This window comes from Panthera onca, chromosome B3 (genome assembly GCF_046562875.1).
Source record: "Panthera onca isolate mPanOnc1 chromosome B3, mPanOnc1 haplotype 2, whole genome shotgun sequence".
Lineage (NCBI taxonomy): Eukaryota > Metazoa > Chordata > Mammalia > Carnivora > Felidae > Panthera > Panthera onca.
The window spans coordinates 42,284,450-42,308,836 of NC_138344.1; the positions used below are offsets into that span (position 1 = coordinate 42,284,450).

The 24,387-nt window shown below is 42.6% G+C and overlaps 1 protein-coding gene, 1 long non-coding RNA gene and 1 other non-coding gene across 4 annotated transcripts in view; 2 read left to right on the forward strand and 1 right to left on the reverse strand.

Annotated features, from left to right (window-relative positions):
- TLN2 (talin 2) overlaps window positions 1-24,387 on the reverse strand; it is a 438,974-nt gene that overhangs the window by 285,194 nt on the left and 129,393 nt on the right. The window lies entirely within an intron of this gene.
- On the forward strand, window positions 1,592-7,628 carry LOC144616565 (uncharacterized). 2 transcript variants are annotated; one of them, XR_013555919.2, is made up of 4 exons: window positions 1,592-1,681; window positions 2,344-2,492; window positions 6,624-6,754; window positions 7,080-7,628. It is a non-coding gene; the product is annotated as an uncharacterized LOC144616565 (long non-coding RNA). The 2 variants fall into 2 exon arrangements; XR_013555918.2 differs by having other exon boundaries at window positions 7,183-7,628.
- LOC132670664 (small nucleolar RNA U13) lies at window positions 18,541-18,644 on the forward strand. The gene has a single exon (XR_009606881.3). It is a non-coding gene; the product is annotated as a small nucleolar RNA U13 (small nucleolar RNA).

The window sequence follows — 24,387 nt, forward strand, 5'->3', positions numbered from 1 at the left end:
TTAGAGGAAAACAGTTTAAGACGCTAAGCAGACAAGCCTGTAATGGCCACATAGTTACCTGACACAGAGCCTATACTGGCTCTAGATAAAAATGAAATTAAAACACATAATCAGTGTCAGAGAAGACAACTTCTAACCATCCAGGTGTACCTACCAGGTGCCACATATCAAGAGTTTGAGGAGGAGTAAGACACCGTCCTTAGCCTCTAGGAGGCTGTAAATTAAAAAGGAGAAGCAGTAAAGCCTTCGTCTAAAGGTGGTGAGAGGTATAAAAGGAAACCCAGGCTGCTCTGGGGCACCTAACAGCCTGGGGTTCAGGACAGGAGGCACACGTCAGGGGAGCTTTGTCAAGGCAAAGAGTGTTTCGTTCTGAAGATTGAGAAGCAACAGAAAAGGGGGAAGGGCCACCAGGGAGAACAGAGCACAGAGTTCCTGAAGGAACTGGAACCTCACACTTGAGGGAAGTCTCAAGAGGTTCACAAAGGCTGAGCCCAGGGAGTCAGGACGATTCCCGAAGATGGGTCAAGAGTGATGGTCTGAAGGCTGAGGACAGCAGCAGACCTCTAGACACAGTGACACAAAATGGTACCTGCTTTTGCAAGAAAAGACTTTTTATCCCAACATTTTCCTCTACCCCGTATCAAGTGCCTGGCTCATTAGTGCCTGGAAATGTTGGCAATTGTTCCTGGAATGTCAGAGCCCAGTATGTACTTTTTGTTCAGCAATGCGGGAGAAGAGTGGAGAATTTAGCCACAGGACTCCCTAAAGGACTTTAACATAAGGCGAACTCACCTGTAAAATGGTCCCGTGGCAGAGACCCTAATGAGGGCATCCTAATTATTCCACAGGAGGCTCTGGGCACCTCTGGTGAAAGCATTAACTATTAAGGAGAGCATTGAGGAAATGTGGACACACCCGCTGAGGAGGGGCCTCCGTGGGGTGTGTTAAATTCCTTTGAAAACAGGGCCCCTGCTATAATTTGTGTAATCAGACCAGAGATTGGACTGCTGAACTGCTTCCCATTTATTACAATATCGCACTCCTGCCCAGGAAACCCCACCCAAGCTTTTGTTTGGAATTCTTTTCCTTGATTAGGTGTAAGCCCTATTATTCCCGCCACTCAAAAATAACACATGGGGCTGATGCAGCGTGGGGCGCAGTAAGAAATGGTTCTGGGAATCAGGCTGGCGAGCTCTTCTCTGCTCTCATTTTTGAATGAAGATTTCTTTTTCACTTCTGGCTCTGTAGAAGAGGGGAAAGCAGGGACATTTTGTACAAAATGGAAAAGCAAATACTATTTACTCTCTGGAAAGAACCCCCGCGGCGGGGAGCAGGAGGGGGAGGAGGGCAGGACACTCCCTGGGTTGTACACACAGCAGCTCCGGGTCCTCCAGGCCCTGAGGTCTGGGCTGCAGCTCCGCCCACTCAGCAGGAAAGGGTGAAGGAGGCCTCCAAGTCTTGGAATCTTTGAAAAGGCTGCTCCTGGGGAAGTTTCTCCTCACTCTCACTGGGGCTCCCTCCCCTCCAGGCAGGAATGGCCAGGCTGTGATGCTCTCTGGCTTTTGTGATGCAATCTACCTGGGATCCAACCCCAAAGAAGGCCGAGGAGTAGGGCAGGGGTCATTGTCCCAACAGCTGGGAAACAGAATCCAGAGTGGTTCATTCATACAAAGAGAGACAGGTTGGTTACTAGGAAAACTTCATTTCTAAGCAGTGACATTAGAAATGGGAAAAAGGATCCACCACTTATTTATAGCAAGTGCCTGAGCAATGGAGAAGTCTGTGCAGCCTTAAGGGGCAGCCTTGGGTACCATGGGACCTGCTTCTCCTCTCCCTCCACCAAAGTTGTCAGGGCAGGGCTAGAGCCCTGACCCTGATAGAACCAACTCCCTTGTCAGGCCAGGGACCTCATGCTCTTGTGGCCTCAATTCAAAGGAGCCAATTTTGGCCACTAAGATCCTCCCCAGTAACTCTGAGCCACTCTATTTGGGGGAATTCTAGCTGAGAGGTCGGAAAATTAGGAGGTCAGAAAAACCAGGGCTGGGTAGCCATAGGGGGATACAGCCAAGTTACCAACAATCATGACCTTGCCAATTCATTTGGGTACCAAGGGGCTAAAGGATACCCCAAGAGGGGTGCCTGGGTGGCTCAATCGGTGGAGTATCCAACTTCAGCTCAGGTCATGATCTCGCGGTTCGTGGGTTTGTGTCTGTCATCGGACTCTCTGGTGTCAGCACAGAGCCTGCTTCAGATCCTCTGTCCTCCTCTCTCACTGCCCCTCCCCTGCTTGTGCTCTCTCAAAAGTAAACCTTTTTTTTAAAAAATCTCTATGAAAAAAATAAGGGATACCCCAGGAGCAGAACCAGGAACGCGAGAGCCCAGGAGAGCACCAGGAGGGTCTCCGTCCAATTCCCGTGAGTTCAAGGGCTCTTCAATTTTCCATCCTGGGAGATCTTCAAGACACGCAGGAACCCTCCCTGTTTACCAAACTGGTGAGTGGGTTTCTATCACAACCCAACATCCTTGTCTAATATAAGCACTCAACCTATATCTGGGGCTGTGACAATAGTACTATCTCAGAGCTGGTAAAGCAGATTATCTTCCTTACCAGGTAATAGGAAAATATGGCAGCCTGGCTGCTCATGATATAATATCCACAGGCTGGCCAAAGAATCAACAGCAAACCTCCCTTTGGACCAGATTGGCCAGAGAGAGCCCCTTAGAGGAGAAGAGACTGCTATTTGCCCATGAGGTGTAGGAAGGGTCTAGGTCAACAGTGAGGACAACATTAATAATTCCTCTGTGAAGCCAGGCTTCATTACCACAACTCCTCTGGGCTTGGTCCACATCCGCTGGCCTCAGTTACTTACACTGAGCCCACGCACAACTGGGAGAGGTTCTGTTGGCAAGAGAGCCTGCCTCGATTCTTGGTGATCCTAGGCAAATGCAGCAATCCCCAGAGGAGGCTACTTAGAGCTCTCTTAACTCGCCTGAACTCTGTAAGGCAAGAGCCAAGTCAGGCTGCGGGAAAAGTCCTGCCTCTGAGCTTCCCCTGGCTCATGAGGAGGGGGACAGCCATCCACATCAGTCTGCATGGAATCAGCAAGTACATCCTGAACCTGTGTGATAGGTGTTCAGGGGTGGGGGTGGGGCCAGAGTGGAGGAGATGGAAAACAAAAATACAACACAAGCAAGTCCCTAAGAAGCTTACCGTTATCAGAGGAATTAGGACAGTCACACAACCGGCCCCATTACATGCCTCAACACCCTAACCACTAGAAAGTCTATGTAAAAAGAAATCATTTCCAAATTGTGTATGCAAGGAAATTTTCCTTGAGAAATGCAGTTGGAACATAAAATGCCGATTGTTACATAGGCAAGATCAGTTTTAGGACACAAACATGATTTTAACTACTAAAATGAATTACAATGATGGCTTTGAATTTTTTTTTTTTTTAAAGCAGTAAAGTGTTGTCTTCTAATGTTATTTTACTCAGCAGCCTGATAAGCAATGTCCATTCATGAAAGCAGAGGTGCTCTGGTTGAAATCGGGGGGTGGGGGGGGGGGGGAATGGGAGTCCCAGGGTCTCCCAGGAGCTTGGGAAGAATACACAGAGCTCCAGCGATCACAGTTGGAAAACCCTTCCTTTAAATGTATTCAGGACTTATGGCTTTCAGGCACACATGGTGATTAAAAATTCACCTAATGAAGGTGTGTTTACAGGTAGAATCTACTAACAAGAAAGGGCTTGAACTTACATTAGGAGCCTGTGGCTTTAACTCCACCAGCCCACCTCTGGCAACACAGATATGGACCGCCCCTGCCCCGCCCCTCCAACCACAAGAAAGTGCCAGAACATCTCAAGTCTTGAATGCTATTCTCCTCTTTTACATCTGGTTCTTTACATCTCTCAATTCCCTGCCCCCTGCAGTCCCAAAAGCCCCTTTGCATCTGACTGCTAGGTAAGGGTTTTCTGAATGTCAACCCTACCAGTGTATTATCAGCACACATCTCTAGAACTCGACTCCATGTGCTTAAGGAAAACATGACTTCCAGAGCCCAAGACTCCACCCTAGCCTGGGTTACTGCCACTGGCTAGACTGCAGTATTCCACCCACAGTCTCCTTCAGAAAAATCAGGCAAACAGGTTCATTTAAATCAGTCTAGCCCGAAGGGTGCTCCTAAGATTCTTGGAGAGGTTCTGTGGTCTAGGAAGTCCTCTGATGTCTCAACATGCTCCTATACATCAGTGACTTCTTTAAGGAAAAACCGAATAGAACCACCTTAATGAAACATGAACTCTTTTCTGTGTGTGTGACATATCCCACATCACTGCCAAGTCCTTTGGGAGGCAACCAGTGACATAAACATCCCCCCACCCCGTGATGATACTTAATTTGATCCTTTCTTATACATAGCAAATAGTTTCTTACATGGAAAAGAAAATCAGAAATATATGGAAATGAGCAAATAAATGGTGAATTTTAAGTCCCATTAAAATTCGGCTGGTGACAAGGATGCGTGTGATTACTGTTTAACATTTTACTTCATCCTCTAACCAGAGAAATAAAACATTAGGAAAAGGCAGCCAATTGTCCTCCTCTCCCCCGCAACAAATGAAATGTCTATTTGCCTAAAATGTAAGTGGATTAGAGATGATTAGAAAGAGGAGCTTCTTAAAAAATGTCTGAAAAAAAAAAAAAATTCCAGGGGTGCCTGGCAGGCTCAGTCATAAGAGCATGTGACTCTTGATCTTGGGGTTGTGAGTTCAAGACCCACATTAGGTATAGACATCACGTAAAAATAAAATCTTAAAAAAAATTCCACTTTTGTCAAGAAGAAATAATAAGTAGAGAGTAGAGGAAAAAAAAGTAAGTACCTACAAATAAAACTATCCATAAATATGCTAAATCAGTCTTGTTTTAAGTTTTACTGAAGAACACATAAGACAACACAAATAACAGAAACACCATTTCTCAGATGAGAAGACCCAATATTGTAAGATGGTAATTCTCCTTCCATCAGCTCATAAGGTCAACACAATGCAACCCGCATTGCAACAGGATGTGCTGTAGAATTTATAAAGCAGATTCTAAAGTTAAGCTGGAATAGAGAAAGCTTCAGCATGACTACAAATGCTTTTTCAAAAAAAGTACAATGAAGAGAAACCTATCCTACCTAACAAGGCTAAATATACTGTAAAAGTACAGTAACTAAAATGGCATGGTGTCAGCAATAGATCATTTGACAAGATAGAGAGCATAGTAACCAAATATATAGGTATTTAGGATACAATGAATTTGTCATTTACAAAGAAGTACTGAAGAGCACACTATTAGATTGTATTTTAAATCAGCACTGAAAGAGCCAACTATTAGATACATTGTAATAGGAAAAGTCAATACCCACAAAAGTAAATATCCACAAAAACAAAAACTAAGTTATAGATTTACCATTAGGAAACACACAAAATGCCAGGTAGATAAGAGATTTTATATTATATATATTATATATAAATATATAATATATATAATATATAAATATGTAATATATATAATATATAAATATATAATACATAAATATGTAATATATATAATATATAAATATATAATACATAAATATGTAATATATATAATATATAAATATATAATATATATAATATATAAATATAATAATAAATATAATAATAAAATAAATAATAATAATTAATAATTTAATTATATATAATATAAAATATATATAATTATATATAATATAATATATTATTAATAATAATAATATAAAAATAAATAATAAATAAAATAAAATAATAAAAATAAAAAATAAAAAAATAAAGATATAAAATATATATAATAAAAATATACATATTTTATATATATACATAAAATATATGTATATATATTATATATATATATAAAGAATAGAGGGAAAAAGAAAAAACAACCTATTCAACTAGAAAATATGAAGAATAGAGTTTGTATTTACAAAGCCAAGAAGACAAAAGTTCACAGATGTAGCAACACAATAGTTAAACCTCCTCCACTATAAAAACACAAAGACAGGGAACAAAAAGACACTATTACAAAGGATTTTTTGAGTTAGGAAATCAATTAACTTAGTCAATTACTTTTTTACTCTAAAGCTTTCTATTATTTAAATTTGCCTTAACAAGTTATTTCAAATATTGTTAATGACATCTTTTTTATACAACTTTACCCCAATAAAGGTTAACTTAAAGGAATACTTTCACTAAGTTCTTTCATAAATATTCACATTAAAAATAAAGTTTGCTTGCTATTTTTCAGGAATAAAAGTAAAAGGAATGTGGATAATTATCTGAAATATTTTACTTGAAACCTTCTCTTTGGTGCCCTCCCATAGATGTTCTGAAAGAGAAACTATGCAGTTCAAAGGGGTGTGCCCCTAGGTTTTTGATGATTATCTGAATGCCTGCAATTGTCAACAAAAAATATTATCCTAAGGGTAAACTAAGAATCTCACAAAGAAGAGACCTCATAATTCCTAATCTATGGGAAAGGTGTTCTCCCTCTCCCTCTCCCTCTGTGTGTGTGTGTGTGTGGTTAAATGGGACAGCATTTTAAATTCCGTCACTTTTTCACAGCTAAGGCTTCTTCAGAGTTTAAAAAAAATCCCCATCTCTGCCAAACCCTGAAGTTGCCTCAACACTTTCAAGAAGACCCATTGTGGTCTTGCTGGAGTGTGGAATTCAGGATCGAGATGCAAAATTATCATGTAAGTGACACTCCCTTACCGGAAAACAGAATCCCTATGGACCTTAATCTTCTAAGCCTGTCTCACTCTTAGGTTAAGAAATTGACATTCAGGCATAATCCACACCTTTTCCATTCTTTCCAGAAAACAGTCTTTCCTGGCCTTAGTACAGTCCTACTGCTCATTTCACCTTTTTCTGAGTAATTAACAGATAACCCTAAAGCTGTACCTTTTCTCTTGGTCCAGCATCCTGGAAACAGAATACGCCTCGTATTTCAAAGGTCTGCAATTTTCCTGAGTTTTTCCATCAGTCAGAGCTACTAATGTTTTACTAATTCTTTTCTAGGAGCATTTTTACTCTCTCTCTCTCTAACCCATCCTAAGTGAAAACTATGGCTTTCCAATATAAGTAGGGTTTGCAAATGCAATCAAATATCTATTATCAACAGCTGGCACAGAAGATCTCACTTCCTCACCCTATATCAAGGGAATCTCACCTACAGGACTTGTGGTCACTCCAACGGGTCCCTGTGTGCAGGACACACAAATGATGAACAGCCATCCCTCACATGTCCTCTCTTCTCCAGCCATGGTGAGGGCAAGGCTTCCAGATTCACTTTATCACGAATGTGTTCCTCAATTGTCATCATTCCAGGAACATCTGTTGTAGCAATTTATATTAAGCATCTTGACTGATTCTGGATAATGTTTACCCGTTTGCATCCATTTACTAACTACTTTTCTATCAGGAAATTGAATTCTTTGAAATCCTCAGGCAAGCCACGTGAGAAAAAAATAAAATTGCATGACAGAATCTATGTGGTTTCTATCACTTAGGTGACTGGCAAAAATCAAAATTACATTCAAAGGTCTTTATCACAAGCTAATAATCACCTAGCACCAGAATTAAACAATAGCTATTAAACAGAAGCATCATTTATATGGTTTTTCCTGGAAACTCAAGTATATTGTCAATAACGAGGCAGCACTTTTGCACCTCAATTATATGAAGTCACCAAAGCATAATACAAAGGGCATGCAGTGAGCAAATACCTAGTCCCTCCCATATTAAATTATGGGTATAAAAATCACTTATTTTTATGTGCATTTTCTCAAAGGCTTGAAAGGACCTATTCCAAATTCTTAGCATTCTTGAGGAAAAAGTGGGAAAAGGTAATAATGAGACTGTTACATCCTATTTTTAAAGGATATATAGGAAGTTTGTTTTTGTTTTTTTTTTTAACAATCTTGTCATTTTAAAAATAAGACAGATGCAAAACGCTGGCAAAGATGCAACGACAAGGACATCCAATGGAAAAGTCAATGGCTTGTGGCACCATAAATCAGTACAACCTTTTTCCACGAGGTGTGCAAGAGCTTTCAAAATATTTATATCCATTGACTCACCAATTATTTATTCTGTAAGTTTTCCATAATGTGGCTATGTCATTTTTTACAAGAACAGCAATCCAGCTTAATACGTTTACCGTATTACATCTTTAAAAGGCAGGCTCTAGAAATGTAGCTAAACAACAGTACAGTTGATTCCCATTAGGTGCAGTAGTTACATTCTTACAAAGTCACCACTAACCCTGAACTGGCCAATACTGGACCATTCCTCCCAGGCAAAATACGGGCCTTTAGATTCCTGGGAGCCTCCGGTCACCACATTTTCATCAACTGATCAAACCATGGCCTGGTTTTATCTGTGTTTCTTTTTAAAGACCTCTAGATTTATCATTAATACTGAACTCACAGCCAAGACCACTGTAACTCCCACCTGAAGGAAGCTCATCTAACACATGTATTTTCTCTATAAAGCATGGAACAGCCGTATTGCACTTAGGAACACTAGACAACACTACACTACACTTGGGGGGCATTTCAAAATCAAAATCACCAATAAAAAAAAAAACACAAAAATCTGAAAAATGTGGCACTCAATCGGCCCTGAAAAGGACACTTGTTTACAGTCAGAGAGCTGAAAAAAGCATCACCTTGTTTGACCTCAGCCGGGAACAGATGCAGGAGGTGACTCCAACTTTTTGCCTCTCTGCACACGTGGGTGTCCAAGACTGACCGTCAAAGTGCCTACAGTCATGACTTTCGGTTTGCCAATCAAGTTTAGCAAGTAGGCAAACCCGCAAATATGGGATCTGCCTGTAATTATCGTCAACTATATGGCTTTTTAAAAGTTACGACAAAATTCTCAAAAAATAGATGGATAGCAGAGTAAAGACATATCCAGAAAAACCTTTTTGTCTGTTAATTCGGTGGTTCTTAACCAGGGGTGATTTTGCTTCCAGGGGCAATTTAGCAATATCTGCAGACAAATGCTGACTGTCACAATTGGGTCTAGTGGGTAGAGGCCAGGGACGCTGCCAAAATGAATGATCCCAAAGAATGATCTAGTCCAAAATGTCAATACTGCCAGTAGTGAGAAGTCCTGGGAGGACTACTGTCCATATACAGATTTTTACATGTAACTTCCTGCACCTTCTATCAATGTACACTTTCATGCCTAACATAAATAGATGGAACAGCTCATACTTTATTTTGGGGGGCCCTTGATGTTCAAATTTAACTAATGAAATCTTATCAAACCCCAATGGAGATGCAAAGCAGTTCTAAGTTACACTGAGAAGTGGGACTTCTACAGTCATTCCCACGGAGCTTGGAATGGTAACTGGGTTAACTCCAACAATAATGTACAACAGAGAGCCAGTCTGAAATCTATTTTCTGTTTTAAGAACAAGTAAAAAGCCATGTATAGCCAACTGCCCAAGGCTAAGCCAGAAACCGGTGAGGGTTTGAGAGTTACCTTGTTTGAAGAAGACAATTAAAATGTCTTACTAAGTCTGGGGGCCCCTGGGTGGCCCAGTCGGTTAGGTGTCCAACTTCAGCTCCGGTCATGATCTCGCAGTTTTTTCATTCCTGAGTTCGAGCCCCTCGTCGGGCTGTGTGTTGACAGCTCAAAGCCTGGAGCCTGCTTCAGATCCTGTGCCCCTCTGTCTCTGCCCCTCCCCTACTTGCAGTCTCTCTTTCTCTCTCTCGAAAATAAATATTAAAAAAAAATTTTTAAGTGTCTAAGTCTTAATGATTCTATGAAAAAGAGACCCACCCAACATATATGGTCTGCAAACACCCTTAACTGGATAAATGCTGCACACCTCCCTCACTGCCTCCCCCACGTGGATTCAATATTACACATTTATTCAGTCTTGAATCAATCCTGTTTTTAAATAATAAATCAAGTAATTTGTAGAGTGGCCTCCAAGGTTACTCAAGAGCATTACAAAATCACTGTGCTAACATAATAAGGGTAAGTAATTCCCAACTGGGAGACAGGCTAGCAGACCAAGAACTGCACTTTAAGCTTGGAACCTGAATTCTCAGCAGCATGAGTTTAGAGCCAAGTGATTCCTTCACCAGTCTTTAATTCTGCAAAGATGTTTTAGCTCAATTGTGCATAAATAAGCCTAAGGTATTATTTCCTGCTCTAAATATCCTCTGCTGCCAAAGGCCTTCAACTTCCTCCAGGATCCTACGGAACACGCAGATCCAAAAATTCTCCTCCACCCTTCTGCAACCCTTCTGGCCACTCCAGCTCCTGCTCTCCCCCCTTTCCAGCCTACGTTTGTGGCCCTGCGCCTGCACAAAGCCCTCTAAACCAGTACTCTTCAGACCACCAGGATCAGAACCACCCAAGGAGCTGGAGATGAAAATGGTATTCCCAGACCACTCTCCTGACCTGCAGATTAGAATCTTGGATGGAAGAATTGGGAGTCTGCATTTCCATTCCACCTCCTGGGTTTTTTGGGTTGTTGTTGTTGTTTTTTGTTTTTTGTGTTTTTTTTGGTTTTTGTTTGTTTGTTTCAAGAATTATAGCCCCAGCCAGTTGTTAGGACAAGCACTGGGTTTTGTAAATGATAAATCACACTCAATTCTACTCCTGAAACCAGTATTACACTGTATGTTAACTAACTAGAATTTAACTAACATGGGGGGTAGGGGGGATTCCAGCTCCAGCCACAGAGGAACACCCATGACTTTCTGACAATACCACCCTTGTAGCTTTTATTTATCACAATTCCCTCTGTTTTAAGCACCTATTAATTGCCTAACCTTAACCTCTAAACTGGTTTTAAGCATCCTCCTTAAGCTTAATTCTCCAGTTGAGAGACATACTGTTTCTCTAAACTTCCATAGTGTACTGCATAGGACATGTACCACATAAAAGTAGAACTGTGGATTTCCTGGCTTCCCCAACCAGACTGGGAGCTCAAGGGTAGGGACTGTGCACTATACCCGGGTTCATCCCTAGTGGCCAGCATAGCTCCTGGCACATCACAAGTATACCCATTTGTTGAATAAATGGATGGATGGATGGATGGATGGATGGATGGATGGCCTGCCTCTGAATGGCACTAGCAAACTTCAGCAATTCTACCCAATTTGTGATTAGTGTTAACGTGAACAGATAGATTCAACTGGATAACTTCCAACAGAGCAATCTTAAGTGAGCAGGGTATCTCTCTCAGGGAGCCCTACAGGGTAGAGAGGTAGTTCTGCAGAGACACTGGAGTTTGGCACTCTGTACAATCTCAAACAAGCCAGCTCGGTGAGCATGCACACCCCTTGTGAGGAGCAAAAAGAGATGATGGGGCAAGAAGGAAGACTGGTCACCAGATAAGTTCTTCTGGGCATGAGCAGATGATAATTAAACATTCTTCTCATCAAAAGCCAAGACAAATGTTGTCATCAGGCCAAGAGGATCTGCCTATAAAGTCTAGATTCAACTCAAGATCATTTACCTTACAAATCAGAGCTGCCCCAATTTAAAGATGGAATTGACTTTTTTTTTCATTGTCAACCTGTCCTCTGACCTTTCTAGTTTTATTGATTTTCCTTTGGGAAATCACTATACCGCAGCCACAGGACTTTGGAGTCATGGGCCCCAAACTGTGCTCCAGAGGTTGACCCTTACTGGCATAAACCCATCAGTACAACCTCATCTCTATTTCAATTGTGGGACATGCAGAAACCCAGGCCTAAGCACATGGCATTCCCCTGCCTGCCATGATGGTTAAGACTGGACCAGCGAGAGCAAAGCTCAGGTCCTTTGATTATTACACATGTAAACAGAAAAGCATGTAGCCTCGGTTGCTGCTGGCAGCCATCTTATCAATATGAAGACATCTAGGGAGAGAAAAGCAGACCTTGGAGAAGCATGCCTGCAACCTGAAAAGAGAGCCTTTTCTCTGTTTCTAAGCCAATATGTTATCTCAACGGGTTAAGCTAAATTGGGTTTTCTACTGGCCCAAGTAGCAGGATAGATGTCCACTCCTATCATTCAACCTGATCTTTCACTTTTCTCTTAACACATAAATCCACCATTCCAAGACTCTGTACACAGTCCCAAACATTCTCACCCATTCCCACCTCCACACTCATGTGTGGCCTTACCCTAAAAGTTTCTTCCCTTGTTCTCAGTTATTCTTATTCTGTCTGTTCTTCTTGACTCAGGTTGGAATCCTACGCTCTCAGAGGGCAGACATCCAGGACCCCAGTTTCCTGGTCACTTCTGCACTGCCACCTAGACTACATCACCCTTACTAGTTGTCATCCACGTTCTACCTTATACTTTTAAGTACCCTTTCACAAACACAGTCTTGCACTAAAATGTAAGCTCTCTATACCCTTGCAACCCCTTGTAAGTGGCCCCCTTGCCCAATGTCTTGTGATTAGGAGAAAACCAATAAATCCTCTTTAGGCAAATTCAAAATGTGATTTAAGCCTCCTGATCACTGCAAGTCATAACCTCTTAATTCACATAGCAATGTAGAGGATAGAAAGGAATTTCAGATGGAACATATTTCAACATTACACAGTTGGCCATGGTCCTGTCACATTTCACAACCAGAGTGGCAGTAACAGCTGAATGAAGATCAGAAATTTATCAGGCTGCCTTCCCATCGACAGATCACTGAAGACCTTCCACAGAAGATGCAGACTAACTCTGGGTTCTAAAAAGTATAGTCTCGGGGCGCCTGGGTGGCTTGGTCAGTTAAGCGTCCGACTTCGGCTCAGGTCATGATCTCACGGTCCGTGGGCTCGAGCCCCGCATCGGGCTCTGTGCTGACAGCTCAGAGCCTGAAGCCTGTTTCAGATTCTGTGTCTCCCTCTCTCTGTGACCTCCCCCGTTCATGCTCTGTCTCTGTCTCAAAAATAAATAAACGTTAAAAAAAAAATTTTTTTTTTAAATAAATAAAAAGTATAGTCTCATACCTTTCAAACCTATGTATAAAATCATGGTAGGGAAAGACCAGAATAGATTGAGAAACATGTAGGCACAGCCCCAGGCATCCAAACAACAACAGGCTGTGATCACCTCTCCAAGATTTTTATGTCCACTTTCACAGTTGTAACCCCAGATCCCTTTAGAGGGCCTGGGGATAGGTCAGTAAGATTTAAATGAGGGGCATGAAATAAACACATTAAGACTTATCACCATTATAAAAATGATTAGGAGATAATGAATAAACTGAGAAACGTTGTCAGGGCCAAATACCATTCTCATTGAGGATGACAACAGGAATATGGGAAAAGGTCAATTAAGTGTGGTTTTGGCATTGGTGTGTGTGTGCAGGTGTGTGCACACCCATACAAGCAACAAAGATGTCGATATAGCCAGAGAAGGGTTATTACCCTGGCCCACTCAAGGTCCAACCCTTCTATGTGTGGAGTGACAGATCTACCTGCACATGGATTTTGAGGTCCCACTTGGGAGTTATTTTTAATAGCACCTCAACGTGTTTTCAACAGGTTATAGAAATGGAAGGGCTACCTGACGAAATTTAAACCACTATAAATGATCTGTAAAGCCATACCTTAAAGATACACTTATCTATAATGATTGAGAGTTAATTAACAGGTAATGGTCCCCTCAATGACCAATAGTTTCTGTGACAAATGGCCAGAGCCACCATTTCAATACTGTTTCTTCATCCTCTCTCTTCCCTGAGTAACAACTGTCCTCTTCCTAAGCCCTAACTAGATTCTGAGGATTCTAGTTAGTCTGCAGGGACTGGTAAAGGAACTATGACATAAGAGATCAAAAGTCTATGGACTGAAGCATAGTTCCTCTCACAATCTCTGCCTATCACATTACCACAAGGCATTTAGTTCTAGATGCTCAGGTCTGTAAATGCTCTAAAAATTGCACTTTATCATTACTCACGTGGTTATGAGAGATGGTGCCCAAAGCATCCCCTGCTCTTAGGGACTTTGCCTTGACCCTGTGGAATGACCAGTCTGTTTTCACTCCTCCATCCACATTGTCCATGGTACCAAAATGGCTTCACAAGCCATCAATGGCTCAGACTCTCACTGGCTCTGGGTGCTAAGGGGCCCTCTATCCTGTCCTGGCACCTGGACAGAAAGAGCAAACCTTAGGACAAAGTGACGTCAGAAAGATGGTCTCCTGGGATGCCTGGGTAGCTCAGTCAGTCAAGTGTCTGACTTTGGCTCAAGTCATGATCTTGCAGTTCGTGAGTCTGAGCCCCGCATTCAGCTCTCTGCCGTCACCACAGAGACTGCTTCGGATCCTCTCTCCCCATCTCCCTCTGCCCCTCTGCCACTTGTTCTCTGTCTCTATCTCTGTCTCTTTTTCGCAAGATAAACTTAAAAAAAAAAAAAAAGGAAAAAAGAAAGACTATCTCATGACAGAACAGTCCAAATTCCACCTTCCTCTCTGCTTCTCTTTTATAAAACATCTCCCCGGCTCACTCACATCTGTGGGGCAAGAAATGAAAGAACCAAAATTAATATGACAAAAGCAGAGGGTCGAACTAAAATAGGTGCTATTCTATCAAGGGAACACCAAATCAACTGCCCCAAAAATCTATCCACATTTTGAAATCCATTCCATGAATCCAACACAGAGGTAGATCAGCCATGCCTCACCTCAACTGTGTGGTTTTGTCTTGAAGGATAAGTCCCCAGCAAGAATCTATTTCCATGAAGCCAGGTGGTTTGCAGCAACTGCTTCTCTAGGTCACCAACAGGTCAGAAAAGAATTCCCTTCAGAGTCCATGAGGACTGAAGTCAGTCCCTACCTGCCTCCTTACATTGTCCGCCAGTCAACCAGCCACACCTCATATCACAGGACTTGCTCTTCCCCCAGAAGAAGCAACAGCTGTTCCCCCTTCATCAAGTTTCCAGTTTTCCAGAATGTTCCAGCCCCACCCAATGTCCTGCCTGGCTGGCTCTACTATTTGACAGAATCAGCACATACAGAAAGGAAACAAAATCCCAAGACCTGGGATTCACCGGGATAGCCATGTCCTCCCAGGGTGTTCTTTTCAAAGCACGCTGAAAGAACTACAAGATCCATCTAGGACACAAACACCCTTAGCTTACAGTTGACATTCTGATTATGTCTTAAACAAGTAAGAGTGCCTAGTCACAACAGGGCACTGTTAATACGCCCAAGCAGGTTAGGTTGCATGAGGCCTGTTGGATGATTCTCTTTCCCCTGTGCACAAGGCAACGTGGATTTCATGAAGGCCTCTGTCTGGCAACAGGGCACAACTGTTCCTGAGTTGCTTGAGCACAAAAAAAGGATGTGCCAATTTGCCAAAAATATTTGCAGCCTCTGCTATGTCTGGAAGTCTGCCAGCAAAGTCAAGCAAGAACACATCTACACACACACACACACACACACACGGCATACTATGCAAATATGGGGTTACAAAGAGGTTGCCTCACTAGAGATGTTTCCAGCCCTATTTATCTGCCTTTCCCCCCACTCTTTCCCTCTTTCCTCCTCTACAGAAGAATGCGGACTCCCCCAGTATCTTAATCATTATTTCAACAATGTGGAAGAAAGAGCAAAGAAGTGTATTATACTGTCCCTCACCCCGCAACTTTCCTATACACATCAGCCAATAAAAGAGAAGCCCTAACATCCAGTGAGCTGCTCCCTGAGGCCTCCTCTAAATCTCCACGGAGATTTTGTTTGTTTGTTTTGGTAACTATACTCAAACTTCCTTTATAAAGGCGCTTCTCCCAAAAAAATTGATGATCAGAGGGTAGAAGGTTAACTTAGGAATGGATGCTCAAAGAAATGACATATGTCCCAAAGCAGATCAGAGCCTGGAAGAGTTGCAAGGCTATGGAACAGAGGTTTGTCCTTTTCAGGAAAACATGACCCTTTGTGTCTATGCTGTGCAGGGTTTCCTTCTGGGTGTTTGTGGGGAGAAGCTGTTCTAGGAATACATGGTAAACCGGAGGTCTTCCTTCCTGGTTCTCATTGCTTAGAGAATTTGTCAAGATTCATGAAAAGATGCTAGACACAGAGATGTCCCAGAAAGCACCAGCACTGTGAGTTCAGAAAAGAAAGAGGTGCTGTGAGCTCCAGGACAGAATGGGGACTAGTGAAGAGCCACCAAGCTGGGCTGGGACCACCCAATACACACCTGATACAGGGCAGAGCTTTCCACTTTCTAGAACATTTTCATATTTTTAGAAGGCCTAGAAAAGCAAGGAACATATTTTTTTGAAACTTCATTGTAACACAGTGTTAACTCTCATCACCATGCTGTACATTAAATGCTCCAAACTCATTCCTCTTATAACTGAATGTTTGTACCCTTTGACCAACATCTCCCCATTTCTTCCATGTTCCAACACCTGGCAACCACCATTCTATTCTGTTTCTAGGAGTTGAGCTTTAATAGATTCTGAACATAAGTGAGATTGGATAGTATTTGTCTGGACTTATCTCACTTAGCATAATGCCTTCAAGGTCCATCCATGTTGGTACAAAGAGCAGGATTTCCTTCTTGTGGGTAAATGATATTCCATTGTATCCATATATACCACACCTTCTTTATCCAGTCTTCAATGAACATTTTGAAGGAATTTACATCCTGGAGTATTTAACATTAAGAAGAACAGGTTCAGGTAGGGAGTAACAAATTCTAACAACTACCAAGATCACTACAGGTAACTTTCCTCATTATTTTCTTTTTTTAGAGAGAAAGAGCATAAAGGAGCCAGATAGGACTCCTCATTAAATCTGGGAATGTTAGGGCTGGAAGGACATCAGCTTCCCATAGGGTAGACACTCAAAAAGCCCACAACGCCCTTCACACCATCCCCAGGCTTTGCACGTGGACATTCCCAAGACCCCATCCTGAGTTCTCTTCTCATTCCTTGCAATCCTCCCTCTCAAGGCTCCCCACAGGAGTACTGAACACAGCATAAAATCATGCATGTGTGTAGTTAATCGTTGAGTGAAAACTATTTGCCAAGGGCCAGGCATGTATCAGACGTTCCATCTTACACCATTTAATTAATGCCTGTCCCTCCCACTCGTCAATAAGCCCCTTAACAGCAGAGACCATGTCTACCTTAGATACAATGATAACTACAGTCCCCAACATAGAGCCTGGCATAACTGGTATTCAGTAAATATAGGATGAATTAATAGAGCCCAACCACCTTATTGCAGAGTTGAGCATATGGAGTTCTTCAACAATTAGATGATGTGGACAAAGTCATGCTCCTAGACAGCAACGTGCAAAAGACCAAGACACAAGGCTTCCTCAAGAACACTGAGCGTGAAGGTTATCAAATAGTGCTTTGGAGACACCACTTTAAAGGAGGTATCAGATGGATTAAAAGGCTCTGAAATTGGATAGAGAGCACTGCATGCAAACCCCAGGCCAGTCCCTGGAGTGGACACCTGTGAGTGGCCTCCATAGTACTCATTTCCTCTTAACACTCTCTGCTTGCATTTGCGCTTCTGCAGAGACTGACTACATTTCTCAGCTTTGGGGTGCAAATCCTAGGGTCTAGCCCAGTGGTGGCATCCATTCCCCTGGGCACAAGGAATGGTGGAAGGCAGACACACAACCTCAACCTCCAGCTTTAGTCCATGTCAAGACTTCCACTTTCCCTGTTTCAAAGTTGGTGGGCTCTTCCAGGGGTGATGTAAGCACTCATTCCTAAGACCTAGACCTCCTGAGGGTATTTGTGCTTCAGTGAGTTGTAGACAGCTTGTGTGTGGCAGAGGCCAACATACAGAGGAAAGTAGAGTCAAGAGAATCCTAGAGGCATGGACTAGATCCCCAATACAAGCATGCATCTCCGGAACAAATCATACCTGAAGTCCATCCCATGGCTGGATTTCTCAGTCAAAAGAACCACTCAATTCCCTTTATGGTTTAAACCAGTTCAGGGTCAGTTTTCTTTTGTTGGCAAAAGAATCCTAGAATAATATTTGGTGTATGACAATGGTTAAGTAAAAGGGAGATACCACTTACTTCAAAAGGACATCCTACCGATAAACAAGTGAGAAAAGCCTTCCACCACGACTGCACTTCCCAAGTCATAAGTATTCTATGCATTTTTGTATTTTAAATTTACTTCTTTTTTATAGTCATCTCTACACCCAACATGGGGCCCGAACTCACAATCCCGAGATCAGGAGTCAAAATGCTGTTCTGACTGTGCCAGCCAGCCAGTCTGGTATTCTGTGCTTCTTATGGAAGGATTCATCACCAAGTTCTTCTCAATAATCTTTTCACCTAGTATATTATACAAATGGTTTCTAAATAATCTGCAACTTAGCAAAGCAGCTAGAGCAGCCAGAAGGTTAAAAAGGTTGAAAGTCACTGATAATGGCTCAATACAAAATGGAAACAAGCATCCCTGACGTTGTATTAAGTATATAAATAATCACGTCCACAGGCACAGAGTCATAGAGTTTATACTTATGTGTAAAGAATAGGACACTACAGCTCCTTTCGTAGTTCCCAAGTGTGATGACTGGGTATTCACGCCGTTGTGTGATATGTGCCTCCCTAAAACCTTGTTACAACATTGGGATGTTACCCATCTGACATTCAGGAAAAAAAAAAAAATCACAGTACACGAAGACACCCACTGTATAAAGGGGGATATTATCTACTGTGGCCTCTTTGGCTCATTGTCTCCCCATCAACACCCCTTTCCACCTCCCCACCCCCCACGCACGTTATACACAAGGAGGTATCTGGGCACATGAAGTACCAGTCAAGCATGTTGACCCCTGGGTGGTCACCCTAGGGGTGGTCATCAGTAGAGATGGTTCCCTGCACAAGATCAGCCAGAGAAGAAGAGAGACAGGCATGGCCTTGCGAGAACTATACAGGGACAAAACCAGAAAAGTCCGACTGTCTGAAATCCACAGGGCAAATTCCAAGGACAGAAATGAGAGAAAGGGCCAAGAAAGTCAAGGAAGTCAAGAGCACGAAGGAAGAGTGGGGAAGGAAAAGAGGAATTTGGCCAGGAGTGGACAGTGATAGCAATGGTCAACACACAGCAAGCACAGCACTGTGCAAGATCTTCACCTGCATCAGTTCTCACTGAATTCTCACACAAACCCACGAAGGTATTATTCTTATTTTGATCAATTATGGAAAATTTTAAACATACACAGAAGTATGGAGAATAGTCATTATGAAACATCACTGTAACCCAGCTGCAGAAGTCCCTCGTGCGGGTGGATTCTTAATGGATCTGGACTCTTTCTACCTTCTCACTGGTGGCCCTGGCCCCGAGGACCAAAAATGCATCAGCAAATGAGGTCAACCAGCTTGGACAAAAATGGGAGTCAACCTCCTAATTCTGACTTCATAAACTTATGGCCTGGTTCCTGAAACCTGCCAATCTTCCCTCACCTGAGGAAGAACAGCATCTGTGTCTGTTCTGTCCTCCACAAGAACCGTAGCAAACATCCACGGGACAGCAGGACAGAGTTTCCACATCTGAAAGTTCAGGGAATGATCTCTGAATCCCTCCCCTTCTCCATACATCCCATTAGGGACATACCAATGAATCTTCGCACTGAACTCATTGGCCACTGTACCCAGGAATGTGTTAATTTTGTCTTTTCAACTAGATCACGCACTGCGCCCCTGTGAATCCGCTGCCTAAACCCCTTCAAGATCAAATCCAAACTACCGCCGCCAGGCAGAAAGGCCAGCCATATCCTGGCTTCCACTTACCTCTCCAGTTTGTCACCATCCTAATACCCCATCAACTTGGAACATCTTGGGATTTCCACAGTGAGCTCCCAGACTGCAACTGTTTTCCCACCTCCTATGCATTGACTGAGAGGCCCTCCCTCCTTACCACCACCCGCCAACATTCCCAACCAGCCTGGCTCTGGCTAACATTCCTTTCTTTCCCTCCCTCTGGAAGCCCTTTGTGATAAGCTGTCCCACCCTAAGAATCAAATGGGTACCATGCCTCTGCAATCCTGTAATACCTTGTACATGTCTCTCTCTGCACACGTACCACATTTTATAGGGGTTGGGTCTTAGGTTCTCCCACCCCCACTGTTACAGAGTGCTTCTTGAGAAGCATTTACTCATTTTTTTAATTTTTTTGCTGTTAAGTTTAATGGAAACCCAGGACACAATGAGTTCATTTGGACTGAGTTTAAGTATGACTATTTATACATACCTGCACAGTCAACAGCTGGAGGTCTAGTAGTTAAGTACAAATATTTACTTTTGCTCACCTTTTTAGTGTCCTGTGCCTAACAACAGGCCTGACACAAGCTCTTCAGATTATGTTTATTGGAAGAAACAAGCCAAAGGGGAAGATGATGACCAGATGGACAGCAGGAAGCATACTTTCAACTTTTAAAAATCTCTCCAAAGAGCTTCATGGCTAGTGGGTGTTTAGATGTCCGACTGACCCATTGAGGGAATGAACGCCTGAGTTAATGACCCATCATCCACTGGTACTCCTTCCTTCCAGTTCCACAGGGGGCTAGTAATCCTAGGGTTCAGGTTTTTGACAGACAGGTTTGGGCTCACCCTGCTCCCACCCTCCATGGTGACGCTGACTTTAATCACACCCTCTGTGAGACCCTTGTCTGAAACAAAGTACCGACTTCTTAACCCTCCCCACTAAAGGTGCACTATCACCCCCAACACGGACACAATGCTTTTCCAGACCTGGGCCTACTCAGTGGTGCATGTGTTAGAAATGCCACAGTCACCACCCCCAAAGACTAAGCAAAGTGCACTGGTCCAGGTACAAATCCCACCCACCACCCATTCTTGGCACATAGAGAACAGGACAACTCTCTCCACATACAAAACACGATACATGTATAACATGAAAATGCTTCTGAAAGAGCACGTTTATCAGTCCTGCCTTGGAACTGGTCTACTCAAAATTTGACTAAGGTTGGGCGGGGTGGGTGGTGGGAAAGCACCAGGAAGAGCAAATCATCAATTCTTTCCCCCAAAGCAAGCTATGGTTTCTACTTTGAGGTTAGCCTTAAAATTTAGTTTCCACTGGTATGCTCTTTACAAATCACAACTGAACCATCCTTAATTCCCCACCAGAGGCAAGTGACAAGATACTGTACTTTAAGGTCTATTGTCATTTTATGTTTCCCTGAAAAATAAAGATGTTTTATTATGGTAATCAGCAGGTTATAAAGCACCCACCTTCTCTCCAGAGTAAATCAAATCAGATAGATCTTCTCTCATATTTTTTTAAGGCATTCCATTTGTTCTCAGAAGCTTGAACAATTTCTCAGAATGACAGTCCTACGTTTATTGATTCACAAATGGCCTCAATCTGTCACATAGGGATATTTTACTTCCCATACAAAGGGGTCAGAAGGTAGAATTTAATCTTTTAATTTACAGGTAAAACTTCACTCTTTTTGTCTCTTTGGAAGTGTACATGGAACCATGTGAATGTAGGAATCCAAGTAAGACCCCAAATGTAAAACCAAGGAGGAAGGATATTATCAAGGCCCCTCTGGCCACAGAAGACAGAATCTGCTTCTGGAAGTACATCTTTCTGAAAAGACTTCCCAGTTCCAAACTTTGCCACCAGTTTATTCATCTGACACAGGTGAGTTCCAATCTCACACTTACGAAGTTTTGGACAAACTGTTACATGTAACGCAAAACACTTGGTAACAAGACTTTGCAGGGAGAGAACCTGGAGGAATGAGAGCTAGTGGAGTAGAAACGCTTCTAGGTGCTCAAAACCACACGGCCATTAATGACTGTCTCCTTAAACTCTCGGTACAAGAACAGAGGTAATATTCCAAGGGTAACAACCAAGACAGGCTGGTGTTTAAGGCCTGGGAAAAGCAGAGTTGCTGGACAGATAGAAAGTGAAGACATTTAGCAGCTTCCCGAATACCATACAAAGAAAAGGGTGCCCTCAATCAATGTCTGAAGTGGGCTCTTAAGACCCAAAAAATCCCCTCAGTACAGGAGCCGAGCCATCAGTCAGGCTTGACGTTGATAGAATCACCCCTTTAAAACTACCCTTTGTACCCTTATTATCCATCATCTAGCCTTTTGCATGAGCCCAACCACAGGGTAAGCCATCCAGGACAGTGGGCTAGGAGTAAGGCCCAGCTGAGGGACTGAGCAAATAAATCACTTCTCCCCTTGAGGCTCAGTTGCCTTATCCATGAAATGGTTAAGTTCTAAGCTTCCAGTGAGACAATCTTCTTTGATTAACTTTATACAGTGCATGGCGTGACTTCACCTTCCAGGAACTAAGGCCCTCTGGGTAAACTGGTTCAGCTTGTGGATTAAAAAAGCACCATGGGAAGACTAGCCCCGACCCCTGAAAATCAAGGTGTTGTTAGTCCTAGAGATCAAGGGTCTACTTATTTATACTATTTATTTAGAAAATGCTTTTTAATATTTATTTTGAAAGAGAGATAGAGAGCAAGCAGGGGAGGAGTAAAGAGAGAGGGAGACAGAGAATCCCAAGCAGGGTCCGTGCTGTCAATGCAAAGGGCTTGAACCCATAAACTTTGAGATCATGACCTGAGCCGAAACCAAGAGTTGGACGCTTAACCAAATGAGCCACCCAGGAGCTCATTTTAGAAAGACATGTTTTAAAAGAATGTTTTAAAAGAAAACATCTTTTAAAAACAACATCACAGCATCAACAGATTGATCAGGAAAGCATTCATGAACTTGATAAAGCCCTAGCCAGAGAGCATTCGTGCATCACTTTCCTCTCTCCCACAACAAAAGCACAGCTGAGCCTGGACAGCAGTGAGCTGACCTCCCTCTGACCACTACGCACACATCCACATGATTACAAAACTCCACACACACGGTCCAAAGAGGCACGACAACAGATATACTGTGCCAATCAACAGTATTTCACAAGGAGGCAAAAATAAAAAATGCATTTCTCTTCAACTATCCTCAATCATCAGAAGTCATTTTCCTTGAATCCTTTTCAAAAATGCACCCAGATTCGTGTCACAGAAGGAAAAAAAAAAGAAGAATATCAGAAGCACTTTGGGCTGAGACAAGGGATACAGACCTTTACCGGAACCCATGATCTAGGATCACAGGCATTTTAAGGGACTATCAAGGGTTCCTGGGTGGCTTAGTCAGATGAGCATCCAACTTTGGCTCAGGTCACGATCTGGCAGTTCACACATGTGAGCCCGGCATCGGGCTCTGTGCTGACAGCTCAGAACCTGGAGCTTGCTTTGGATTCAGTGTCTCCCTCTCTCTCTCATCCCCTCCCCTGCTTGTGCGCTCACACTCTCTCTCTCTGTCTCTCAGAAATAAACATAAAAAAAAAAAATTAAGGGACAATCATAGAGAAATGGTTCCAAGCCTGGCTGTCCCTTAGTAACACCTGGGCAGCCTTAAAAAAAAAAAAAAAAAAAAAAAAAGCCCATGCCAGGGTCCCAACAGGTATACTAGATTCTAGTTTAACTGGTCTGGACTGGGCCCTGACCATTTGTAGTTATAAATGCTTCACAACTCTGCACACCACTAATTAAGAGGCTCTTCAAACTACAAAGCAAGTTAGCGTTAGGCAACTGTTTTGCAGCACTAATTTCAGGATATGGGATTTCCGACAGAAACGTCAATCAACAACAACAAAACAGGAACAGTAATGACAGAAATCAAGTGAAGGTCATGTGTTTCCATGTGTCATTTTAAGGAAGAAAACTCCACAAGCACGTTAATGAAAACCAAATGCTAGGAATGGAGGGTGGTGGTGATTTCACAACTTTATGCGTTTGTCAGAAACCCATACACATACACACAACGGAGTTATTGCATGGAAATTAAAAATAAATTTAAAACATACTCAGAGAAAAAAGTGATACATTCCTTTAGTCTAGGAATTCTCAATCTTCACTAAATGCTAGAATTACCCAGGGAGTCTTTAAAATCTGGCTGTCCCGGCTGCACCCAAGATCAAGGACATCAGAACCTCTGGTGGGCATCTATAGTCTTCAAAGCTCCGCGGGTGATTCCAATGGGCAACCCTGTCTCCCTTTTTCCAGAACAGTAAGAAAAATCAGGCCCAATGGACGTTAACACGTATCCATAAAAACATGGCTTCCAACAAGAGTCATCACATTTTCTACCTTCCACCCATTCAGGTAAGTTCACTAAAACCTACTTTTTTTTGTCTATCAACTTTTGTTTGGTTTCAGGATATCCTCATGACCCACAAGCCAAACAAAAGAGGTGCCGTGATACCCACCAGCAGCCTACACCATCGCCTGCAGACGTGCTGAAAGGTTTTGAAGCACAGCAGTAGTTCTGAAACATCAACAACTCCTGGATGGG